The sequence below is a fragment of the Podarcis bocagei genome (assembly GCF_964188305.1).
Source record: "Podarcis bocagei genome assembly, chromosome: 1".
Lineage (NCBI taxonomy): Eukaryota > Metazoa > Chordata > Lepidosauria > Squamata > Lacertidae > Podarcis > Podarcis bocagei.
In genome coordinates this window covers 142,618,212-142,630,466 of record NC_138125.1, presented here as the reverse complement: position 1 = coordinate 142,630,466, position 12,255 = coordinate 142,618,212, and the positions used below count along the sequence as shown (strand labels likewise).

General features: G+C 50.3%; 1 long non-coding RNA gene across 1 annotated transcript; it reads left to right on the top strand.

Annotated features, from left to right (window-relative positions):
• The first annotated feature begins 301 nt into the window (after nucleotides 1-301).
• On the top strand, nucleotides 302-9,991 carry LOC308584992. The gene is made up of 3 exons (XR_014007062.1): nucleotides 302-397; nucleotides 3,541-3,618; nucleotides 9,850-9,991. It is a non-coding gene; the product is annotated as an uncharacterized lncRNA (long non-coding RNA).
• Nucleotides 9,992-12,255: the final 2,264 nt, after the last annotated feature.

The following is a 12,255-nucleotide window of genomic DNA, read 5'->3' as shown; positions in this document are numbered from 1 at the left end:
TTACTGTAACAACTTCATGTTGCACCTTTTTTTCTAGAAGAAACACACTGGGTGTAGAGAGGTAGGGAGGTGGGAGCGGTAAAAAAAATGCTTGTCAAGAGAGACAGTGAACTGAAAATTTGGGGCCTGATAAAATGAGCTGGTGGAAAGAGAGAAGCGATATGCAAAGAAATATATATATACATTTCGTTCTCTTTATTTGAAACCACATGGTTTTCTGCAAAAGGCAGAACTGCTACAGGACATTGCAAGAGAATTCATGTTCAGCGCTTTCTACAGAGCAAGCGGTCGCCATGGAGACGGCAGCCATGCACCAGTACTGGAGCTATGGGAGACATGATTACTTTCAGAATCGGCCTATGAGAAAGGAGAGACACATCTGCCAGCATCTTGTCATGTATGTCAAGATGCCATATACTAAGGCTATAGTCAGAGGCTCTGATATAAGTCTCTCAGCCTCACTCACCTCACAGAGTGTTTGTTGTGGGGGAGGAAGGGAAAGGAGAATGTTAGCCGCTTTGAGACTCCTTAAAAGGGAGTGAAAGGCGGGATATCAAATCCAAACTCTTCTTCTCTTCTTTTTATTGTGCTGCTTGATTATGACATTTTAATCATTTGGTTGGTTATAGTAGAAAGGTGAGGGTAAAGGACCTCTGGATGGTTAAGTCCAGTCAAAGGCAACTATGGCGGAAGCCACAGGACACGGAAACGCCATTTAACCTTCCCACCACAACTGTACCTTTTTATCTACTTGCACTGGCATGCTTTCGAACTGCTAGATGATGATGATGATGATGATAATGATGATTAGATTAGCAGAAGCTGGGACAGAGCAACGGAAACTCACCCCGTCGCATGGATTTGAATGGCCAACCTTCCGATCAGCAAGCCCAAGAGGCTCAGTGGTTTAGACCACAGCGCCACCCATTCCCCTGAGTTATAGTAGTATTGAGGGGGTTTAGTAATAAAATTTGTATTTGTTTCAAAATTTTGAAGCATGGGGAAAGTCACCAAGCCAGTGGTGGGCATGCTGTTGCTCTGACCTTGACCATCCAAAAAAACAAGTAGCTCTCCTTGATTTAAAAAGCCTGTTAGGCTATTACAGTGAGACACGTTTCTGCATAAAATGTAGTTTGGGTCTTAATCTAGAGCAAAGATGACCGGAACCTGCCGAGCCTGCTTTTGTTCAAGGCCCTGTTTATACTTGGATTTGCCAAGCTGTTCGAAACTTGACAGCTACCCTATTTAGAACTTTAATCTAAATAAAACCTGGGCCATGAGTCAGTTTTGTAGTGTGGAAACTTGAAAGTCTGCATGTTCTCACACTGGAATATATCACTGTATCATTTTGTCAAAAGTCTCTTACATGCTTAATGTTTTAAAACAAGCAGTGCCCTGAGGATAAACAGTGGATTCTGCCCCAAATGTTAATTTCTGGGTAAGTGCTAAATCTATACCCAGAGCTCTCAATTGCATGAATATTGTGCAAAGCTGCTCTTTGATTTCACAAACTGGCAGTTGTCCAGCTTGCACATACAAATGTCATCCCTCTTCCTGTAAAACTGTAACAGTATTTCAGTGGAGATTTACTTCAGCCAGCTTAGAAAACATAGACACACATTTGGACACATCACGCCACGTGGAGGTCAGCATTAAACTGAAAAACCAAAACACACTTGGCACATATGTGGCCAAACTATATCCTGCCTTAATAAGGTTCTATGTGGCAAATTTCATACAACAGTCAGCATCCAAACCGTCAGCATCCAAAATAGACCAAAAAAAGGAGGGAGGAAAATCTCAATACCTGTATGCAGTATAGAATTTTAGTAGCAAACAAGTCCAATGAGTTTTCGCCTACATCAATTTTAGCCCTTGATCAGGAGTCAAAATGCAAAGTTGAAACTAAAGGTTAACTGAAGCATAATTTATAGTAAGCTTCTTCTAAGGCATACAAAGTAAAGTGATGGATGGACAGGGTGTTACAGAAAATCTCATGCTGGTGTATACACCATACTCTTAAAGTATACACCCAAAAAACCAGGGGAACCATAGTTTACCCCCATGGTGCTACAATTCCCAGCACTATTAGCAACCTACAGTTTGCATGGTTCTTGGGGGGGATCTGTTTTGAACGTATAGTGTGCATGGAAAATCAAAGAAAGAGAGATATAAATGAGGAGCTGCATTTCAAATTGATACGACATATATATTAGATCTGAAAGAACACCCTGTTGCTATTTGATGCTTATGTATGCATCTTCACAGCCTTGCCCAGTCTGACAGGTTGCCATGGAAACAGCAGTGTCAGCATCCAGCAGTCCATTTGTAAATGGACGGCTCCATGTTCCATATCTCTAAAGTTGAGTGTGTGTTTGTGTAGGTGCTGAAATAAATTGTTTTAGATTTATCAAGAGTTTCACCTGATAACAAGCAACTGAAGATAAAACAGCAGTAAAGAAAGATAAAATGATACTCCCCAGAAAATGTTACTTGGCCCAGAACAAAACACCCCAAACACAGAGCAGAGGCAGCTCAGGACAATCTGCTGCCTTGGGCAAAGCTCAAGATGGTGCCTTCTCCTAAGGCACAGACAGAAGCCAATTTGACTGGTAGTTTAATCTTCAATACTGGTAAAAGGACTGCATCCAGAGGACAGCAGGCTAATGCAAGGGGTACAGGCCAGACAACATGGCACTCACATGGCACTGTCCCTCCCTGCACCTCAGCACCTGTCACCTGAGGCAGCTGCCTCCCTCTGCCTCATCGTAGGGCTGGCCCAGAAGAAAGGTATTAGTTTGGTCTTAGGAAACACAATCAGCTGGTTTGATTTCACTCCTCAATATACAGCTTTACAATGCAGAGAAATAATGTTTGGTTTCATTTCAGTACACACCTGCCATATCTCCTTCAAGCCCTACCCATTCCTCCATGCAAATTGATGCTAGCATATCCTTAAAGTCCTTCAGTGAGGGAAGCTGTTAGCCGTCCTATGCATTACACAGCAGAATGAGGCCGTTGTCTGAGGAATTCCTGACTGTACCACTTCAGGCGGCAGCAGGTGAGTCCCTCTTCCTGATCTGCTACCCTCTGACTCACCTAGCTGCTCCTCACTTCTGGGCTGGCCTCATCCTCAAGTGCAGGGCAGGCCCAATATATTTTGGGACCTGAGGCAAACCACCAAATGCTGCTCTCCGCCTGCCAGGGAAGAAGGGCTTGGTAAAGGCCAACATCAGGAGCAAAGGTGGAATAAAGATCTGCTGCATCAGGACCTGCGGTCCCTGTGGATCCTGCCATCTGAGGCAGTTGCCTCACCTTGCCTCATGTGTGGGCCGGTCCAGCTCAAGGGTGCAGCAGCAAAGAAGAAGGCAGGCCTGGCTCCACCGGCAGGCCTCTGCTAATTGCTTCTCTTTCTGCCTTGTGCTGGACCTACACGGACCTGTTTAACCTTATTAGAATGATATTAGATATGTTTTTCTAAAATATCACAGGGCCTACTTGTAAATTAAAACTGTTTCTTTGTTTTCTCCATCAAAACAGTTTCCCTGCTGATGGTTGCTGGTTGCTCTGCAGGGCCCTCTGGTGTCACATTTTAATAATGCATTACGAAGGTTAAAAGTAAGATGTCATGTAACCCAAAGGGTTCTCATCAATGGTTCCTCTTCATCCTGAAGAAGAGTGACTGGTGGGGTGCCACAGGGTTCTGTCTTGGGCCCGGTCTTATTCAACATCTTTATCAACGACTTGGATGATGGACTCAAGGGCATCCTGATCAAATTTGCAGATGACACCTGTCAGCGCTGCCTCAGGTCCTAGCTCACAGAGGACCAACGCCAGTTGCTCTTTATAAACAAAAGTCTTTATTGTGGTTCATTGTTGGTTTGACACCCGTGGCGCGCAGCGCTACGTCTGAGTCCTTAGACCGGCGAAGCTCCGTCTGACTCCTCCCCCCCCCCTGCACCAGTTCAAGACCCAAGCCTTGCTCCACCTTTCCCTCTCCTCCTCCTGCTCCTTTCTCCTCCGGGTCCTCCTGCCCTCTGGGGTTACCTCTTTCCTACTTTCTTCGGAGGCGGATTCTTCTGACTCCTCCCCACCCTTCCGGCGGGCTTTAGGACCTGGCTCCCAATCCGGGTTTTCTGCTGGCCCGCGCGCCTCCACATTTGAACTTGGCACGCGCGCCCAGCCGCCTACTTTCCTCCTAACGGCTACACTGCTCCCCTCACTGCTTTCTCCTTCAGGGAGGCTGGCCGGACCTGCTCTTCCCTCCGCCCCTCCACTCTCTGACGGAGGCGTGGTCAGTCCAGCCTCACTCTCTCCTCCTGCAGGAGGCTCTTGTTTTAATCCTTGGGCTTCTCCCCCCCCCCCGCTACGCTCTGGTGGGGAAGCTACCCCTGATTTCCAGCTGCCGCTTGGAGACTCCCCACTGGCCCCCCTTGCCCTGCCTCTGGGGGCCCCCTTCTGGGAATCCTCTGATTCGCTGGAGAGACTCATGGAATCTCTCTGATCACTGGCATACCCTCCTGAGCTCCCCTCAGATTGTTCCCCTTCGCTCTCCATCTCCTCCTTCCCCTGTGGCTCAGCCCCTGAGCCCATGACAACACCAAACTGGGAGGGGTGGCTAACACCCCAGAGGACAGGATCACACTTCAAAACGACCTTGACAGATTAGAGAACTGGGCAAAAACAAACAAGATGAATTTTAACAGGGAGAAATGTAAAGTATTGCACTTGGGCAAAAAAAAATGAGAGGCACTGTCAGGGCTGCTTCCAGATCCTAGCTCACAGAGGATCACGCTAGCCAGCGTTCACTTTATAAAAGTCTTTATTGAGTTACAGTTTCCAATTTCAAACTGCCGCATGCAGCCCTACGTCTTATCAGCTAGACCGGCGAAGCTCCGTCTGAGTCCCCGCCTCCTGTACACCAACTTAATAACCTCGCCTTACTCCACCTTTTCCGCCTTCCCCTCCTTCTCTGGGTCCCTCTGCCCCCCGTGGTCTCTTCCTTCCTGGACTCTTCTGACGCTGACCCCCCGGACCCTTCTGTCTCCTTGCGGCGGGCTTTAGGACCTGGCTCCCTTTCCGGGCTGCTTACTCTTTCAAGATGGCGCAGTTACCGTTGCAGAGGCTGCAGTGTGTTTGTGGATCCTCTGGGGACACTCTTTCGCCATGTGCTGAGGACTGTCGCATATGTAGCACTTCCGGTTCCCTCTAGGAGGCTTCGCCTTGACTGCTCCCGGCGCTAGGGCTCTGGTAGCTGACTGAGCCCTGGCACCTCCAACCTCCATCGGTTCCGCTCCCCCTCCAGGCGGAGGCGTAGATTGCGCACACGCTGCTTCCCTGGGAACGAAGGAGAACCCTCTCGCTGGTTCGCGCCCTCCGCACCCTTCGTCCCTGCTCCACGGACGTTCTTCCAGACGCACCCCAACCGTCAGCGCCCTCTGAACGATCTCCTGCGTGCTCCGGGGTCTCTCCCCCCTCGCAATTTCATCTTTAACCGCGCCGCTCAAGCCTTCCCAAAATAGGTCTCTGACTGGAGCCGAATCTCTGTCCCATTCCAGGGCACTGACCAGTGCAAAAAAGCGGGCATAATACTGCCTTACACTGGCCCTCCCCTGCTTCAGTCCGTGTATCTCTTTCCGGGCAAGATCCATGTCTATGCTTGATAAAAAGCACGCATCCATTGCTTTAATGAAGGCATCCGCACTTCGGAGCGCCGGATCCTTATCTCTCCACAAATTGCGCAGCCATGCTTTAGCATCTCCATGCAAATGGGACAGGATAAACCCCACCTTCTCTTGCTCATCTCTAAAGTCCTTGTCCAGCAGTTGCAGCGCACACTGTACATCTGCTCGGAAGTTGGGGTACTGTTGTAAATTCCCATCGAAGTGAGATACTAGACCGCCTGCTCTTCTCCCCAACCCAATTCCCTCCGGTTTGGGTGTCAGTTGCCCTTGCTTCGTAAGCATTTCCAACCTGATCTGGAGATCCTTGTAGGCGGCGGCTGCTTCCCTCTCTCTCTTCCTGGATGCGAGTATCTCGGCATTCAGTTGTGTCACTGCTTCTCGCAGATCCGCTATCTGCTGTTCGGCAGTCATCTTGTCTGCCGTTCGTGAGCTCGCGAGTAGGCACCAGTCTTCACCCCTTTCTGCGAGGCTTTAGGTGCCAAAACTGCAGACGGAGCTTACTGTCAGGGCTGCTTCCAGATCCTAGCTCACAGAGGATCACGCTAGCCAGCATTCACTTTATAAAAGTCTTTATTGAGTTACAGTTTCCAATTTCAAACTGCCGCATGCAGCCCTACGTCTTATCAGCTAGACCGGCGAAGCTCCGTCTGAGTCCCCGCCTCCTGTACACCAACTTAATAACCTCGCCTTACTCCACCTTTTCCGCCTTCCCCTCCTTCTCTGGGTCCCTCTGCCCCCCGTGGTCTCTTCCTTCCTGGACTCTTCTGACGCTGACCCCCCGGACCCTTCTGTCTCCTTGCGGCGGGCTTTAGGACCTGGCTCCCTTTCCGGGCTGCTTACTCTGCCGCCTTCCTGTGCATTTGAACTTGGCGCGCGCGCCCAACCTCCCACTTTCCGCTTGACCGTTCCTTCGCTCCCCGATGGAGGTGTGGCCACTCCTGACTCATGCCCTCCCCCCTGCGGCGAGCCGCCGGATCCCGATACCTGGCGCCCTTCCTCCCCATTGCGCTCTGTTGGGGACGTTGGCCCCTGTCAGAGCTGCTTCCAGATCCTAGCTCACAGAGGATCACGCTAGCCAGCGGTCACTTTATAAAAGTCTTTATTGAGTTACAGTTTCCATTCTCAAGCTGCTGCGCGCAACTCTACGTCTTAAGGGTTAGACCGGCGAAGCTCCGTCTGAGTCTCCGCCCCCTGTGCACCAGCTTACTAACCTAGCTTTACTCCACCTTTTCCGCCTGACCGTTCTTCTCTGGGTCCCTCTGCCCCCCGGGGTCTCTTCCTTCCGGGACTCTTCTGACGCGGACCCCCCGGACCCTCCTGTCTCCTTGCGCCGGGCTTTAGGACCTGGCTCCCTTTCCGGGCTGCTTACTGCGCCACCTTCCTGTGCATTTGAACTTGGCGCGCGCGCCCAACCCTCCACTTTCCTCCTGACCGTTTCTTCACTCTCCGATGGAGGTGTGGCCACTCCTGACTCGTGCCCTCTCTCCTGTTGCGAGCTGCCAGCGCTTGATGCCTGTCGCCCTTCTTCTCCCCTGCTCTCTGCTGGTGACGCTGGTCCCGATTTCCAACTGCTCCCCTCTGAGCCCCCTCTGGACCCTTCTTCCAGGGGTGTCCCCCTAGGCTCCCCCCTTGCTCTGGCCACTGGTGCTCCTTTCTGTGAATCTTCTGATTCACTGGAAAGACTCGGAGATCTCGGGTCGTCATCATCCCTCATCTTTTCTTCTGCCTCCTCCCCCTCGCTCTCTGTTTCCTCCCTTGCCCTCGCCTCTGCTCCTGAACCCCTGACAGCCCCGATTTCCAACTGCTGCTCTCTGAACCCCCTTTTGTCCCTTTTTCCTGGGGTGTCCCCTTAAACTCCCCCCTCGCTCTGGCCACTGGCGCTCCTTTCTGTGAATCTTCCGATTCACTGGAAAGACTCGGAGATCTCGGGTCGTCGTCATCGCTCATCTTTCCTTCGGACTCCTCCCCCTCGCTCTCTGTTTCCTCCCTTGCCCTCGCCTCTGCTCCTGAACCCCTGACAGGCACAAATACAAGATGGGGGACACCTGGCTTGAGAGCAGTACATGTGAAAAGGATCTAGGAGTCTTGGTTGACCATAAACTTGACATGAGCAACAGTGTGACGCGGCAGCTAAAAAAGCCAATGCAATTCTGGGCTGCATCAATAGGAGTATAGCATCTAGATCAAGGGAAGTAATAGTGCCACTGTATTCTGCTCCGGTCAGACCTCACCTAGAGTACTGTGTCCAGTTCTGGGCACCACAATTCAAGAAGGACACTGACAAACTGGAACGTGTCCAGAGGAGGGCAACTAAAATGGTCAAAGGCCTGAAACGATGCCTTATGAGGAACGGCTAAGGGAGCTGGGCATGTTTAGCCTGGAGAAGAGGAGGTTAAGGGGTGATATGATAGCCATATTAAAATATATAAAAGGATGTCACATAGAGGAGGGAGAAAGGTTGTTTTCTGCTGCTCCAGAGAAGCGGACACGGAGCAATGGATCCAAACTACAAGAAAGAAGATTCCACCTAAACATTAGGAAGAACTTCCTGACAGTAAGGGCTGTTCGACAGTGGAATTTGCTGCCCAGGAGTGTGGTGGAGTCTCCTTCTTTGGAGGTCTTTAAGCAGAGGCTTGACAACCATATGTCAGGAGTGCTCTGATGGTGTTTCCTGCTTGGCAGGGGGTTGGACTCGATGGCCCTTGTGGTCTCTTCCAACTCTATGATTCTATGATTCTATGATCTACGTTGTGAAAACCGTTGTTGTTGTTTAGTTGTTTAGTTGTGTCCAACTCTTTGTGACCCCATGGACTAGAGCACGCCAGGCACTCCTGTCTTCCACTGCCTCCCGCAGTTTGGTCAGACTCATGTTTGTAGCTTCGAGAACACTGTCCAACCATCTCGTCCTCTGTCGTCCCCTTCTCCTTGTGCCCTCAATCTTTCCCAACATCAGTGTCTTTTCCAGGGAGTCTTCTCTTCTCATGAGGTGGCCAAAGTATTGGAGCCTCAGCTTCACGATCTGTCCTTCCAGTGAGCACTCAGGGCTAATTTCCTTAAGAATGGATGCATTTGATCTTCTTGCAGTCCATGGGACTCTCAAGAGTCTCCTCCAGCACCATAATTCAAAAGCATCAATTCTTCGAGAATCAGCCTTCTTTATGGTCCAGCTCTCACTTCCATACATCACTACCGGAAAAAAACATGGCTTTAACTATACGGACCTTTGTTGGTAAGGTGATGTTTCTGCCTTTTCTTTTCTTTTTCTTTTTGCTTTTTAAGATGCTGTCTAGGTGACAACCGTTACTTAATGTTTAAAACCATGAGTGTCGATCTGCCCTTTCAAATAGGAGCCTTGTTGTGAAATGTGATTGCTAAGAGATGACCAAGAGGAGCCGGTGAAGATGCCAGACTAAGGACCTGACCAAACCACAGAACCATCTGTCTTCAAGTTTAGTAAACGTACAAACCACTTTTTAAGAAAACATTTTTTGCAAAGCAGTGCATAACAACCAAACCAACCAACTTACGCACATCTTTAAAATAAGACCTGCATTTGCCACTGTATTCTGCTCCGGTCAGACCTCACCTAGAGTACTGTGTCCAGTTCTGGGCACCACAATTCAAGAAGGACACTGACAAACTGGAACTTAAAGTTCCATCTGCACTCAAGGGAAACTGACTATAAATGTGTTATCTGACTTGAATGGTTTTGAATATAACTTTTTAATGAAAAGTTGATAATTTTTTATTCTGATGTTTATTCTTTGTCTACTTATGGATTAATTAATTTAGGGCAAATGCCCCTGTTATTGCTGGTAAACAATATAATTACAATTATAATTACATAGCAGTATATGCACAAATCAGACTTCCCAGTTTTAGTTTTTAAAAGGTGAGCCTCCCCCTCAGTAATAGGTTTATTGTATCATTTCTAAAGCTTCAGGAAAACCATGGTATGTGGGGCCAGCTTATATAATAGAATCAAGCCCCTCAGTGTTTTTTGGGCCAATCCATTTTTTGAAAGACAACAAGTTTACATATGGAACGAATGGATGGCAGATAGAATTTGTTAACACAAAATACGTATGGACTTTTCGCAATATAGAAAAGTATTCACATTCAGATACCAATACAAATAAAACAAACTGCTTGACATCTTCCCTAGGCTCTCATGGTACCCAGTTCAACGGCTACTGAACTTCTTTTGCAAATCTTGGCTGCCAGGCAACCGAAAATTTGATGAGGCAACGTGAGAAGCTTCAGAAGCATGATGTATATTAAAGAGTTGGTCTCTTCTGCCAGAAACACTATTTGGCAAGCTGCAGGATTCCTTCTGTGTGATCATTCTGAGACCTGTTTGACTAAAAGAAGCTGTTAGATGAGAAACAGAAATAGCAACTGGTGTTAATAGCTGCTGGTAAGCAGGCTGCATTGCAGCTGCTTTGCATGAAGGATGGCGAAAGGGGAGGTGGAGAATAAGACACAGAACCATGCGATACCTGCTGGCAGTCCAGTGGTACGAGGAGAGCCAGAGGGGAATCTGTAAATGCCTTTCCTACCGTCAGCTTTGACGCAAGAAACTGTGACAAGAGAAGGGGTGTTGAAATATACTCAGAGTCGCAAAGTGATTTCATGCTCTTTATTCAGCTCATAGTGGTGAGGAGGAATGAATGAAAGTCCCCTCACAGTATCTGCTTTATATACATTATTTACACAATGGGCTGCACATGATTGGCTAATTCCGGAATTCTACTGTAAGCCAATCAGGTTGTGGATTCACTTCTATCTGGAGCAGGATTGGGTGGTTCCTGCCAACCAATCATACTGCTGCATTGTTCTAGGACTAATCAGACTGCTTCAGTTTGGATCCTATTCAACTCAGTACATAACAGGTGTCTATTCACCAAGCTCTGATTCCAAAGTGGGCTCTCGTGATTTGATCTGGGCGAGTTATGACCCAGATGGGATTAGGAGTCTACTTCAGAATTGGCGGTCCCTTTAAGAGCTGGTCTGAAGGCTGTGGCCTTGTCTCCGTTTCTGTACAATTTCCCCTGAGAGTGTTGGGATGTCACCAGGATGTGCTAATGACATCTACCGTATTTTTCGCACCATAGGACGCACTTTTTCCCTCCTAAAAAGCAAGGGAAAATGTGTGTGCGTCCTATGGAGCGAATGCAGGGGGGAGGCAGGCGGGAAAAGCCCCCAAGAGCCGCACACAAGCTCCGTGCGCTCTTGCGGGCTTTTCCACAGGAGGGAGAAGGGACTGACTGGCCGCATCAGTCCCTTCTCCCACCTCCCAGGAAAGCCAGGAGAAGCCGCGCAGCCCCTTTAAAGAGCTCACGGCTTTTGCAGGCTTTTGCGAGAGGTGAGGGAATTCCCCCACCTCCCAGAAAAGCCAGGAAAGCCCTGCGCAGCGTCTCCCGGCAAGGAGAGGCTGTACGGGCTAAAGGGAAAGGCAAAACAGCGAGCGGGATCCATCCCGCTCGCTGCCTTGCCTTCTTCCATAGCTGTGCGCAACCCCTCCGCAGGCAGACGCTGCGCGGGGCTAAAGGGCAAGGCAAAACAGCGAGCGGGATCCATCCCGCTCGCTGCCTTGCCTTCTTCCATAGCTGTGCGCAACCCCTCCGCAGGGAGACGCTGTGCGGGGCTAAAGGGGAAGGCAAAACAGCGAGCGGGATCCATCCCGCTCGCTGCCTTGCCTTCTTCCATAGCTGTGCGCAACCCCTCCGCAGGGAGACGCTGCGCGGGGCTAAAGGGGAAGGCAAAACAGCGAGCGGGATCCATCCCGCTCGCTGCCTTGCCTTCTTCCATAGCTGTGCGCAACCCCTCCGCAGGGAGACGCTGTGCGGGGCTAAAGGGGAAGGCAAAACAGCGAGCGGGATCCATCCCGCTCGCTGCCTTGCCTTCTTCCATAGCTGTGCGCAACCCCTCCGCAGGGAGACGCTGCGCGGGGCTAAAGGGGAAGGCAAAACAGCGAGCGGGATCCATCCCGCTCGCTGCCTTGCCTTCTTCCATAGCTGTGCGCAACCCCTCCGCAGGGAGACGCTGCGCGGGGCTAAAGGGGAAGGCAAAACAGCGAGCGGGATCCATCCCGCTCGCTGCCTTGCCTTCTTCCATAGCTGTGCGCAACCCCTCCGCAGGGAGACGCTGCGCGGGGCTAAAGGGGAAGGCAAAACAGCGAGCGGGATCCATCCCGCTCGCTGCCTTGCCTTCTTCCATAGCTGTGCGCAACCCCTCCGCAGGGAGACGCTGCGCGGGGCTAAAGGGGAAGGCAAAACAGCGAGCGGGATCCATCCCGCTCGCTGCCTTGCCTTCTTCCATAGCTGTGCGCAACCCCTCCGCAGGGAGACGCTGCGCGGGGCTAAAGGGGAAGGCAAAACAGCGAGCGGGATCCATCCCGCTCGCTGCCTTGCCTTCTTCCATAGCTGTGCGCAACCCCTCCGCAAGGAGACGCTGCACGAGGCTATGGCTTCTTTAGCCCTGCGCAGCGTCTCCCGGCAAGGAGAGGCTGCATGGGGCTAAAGGGGAAGCCAAAACTTGGCTTGCTCCATAGCTGCGCACAACCCCTCCG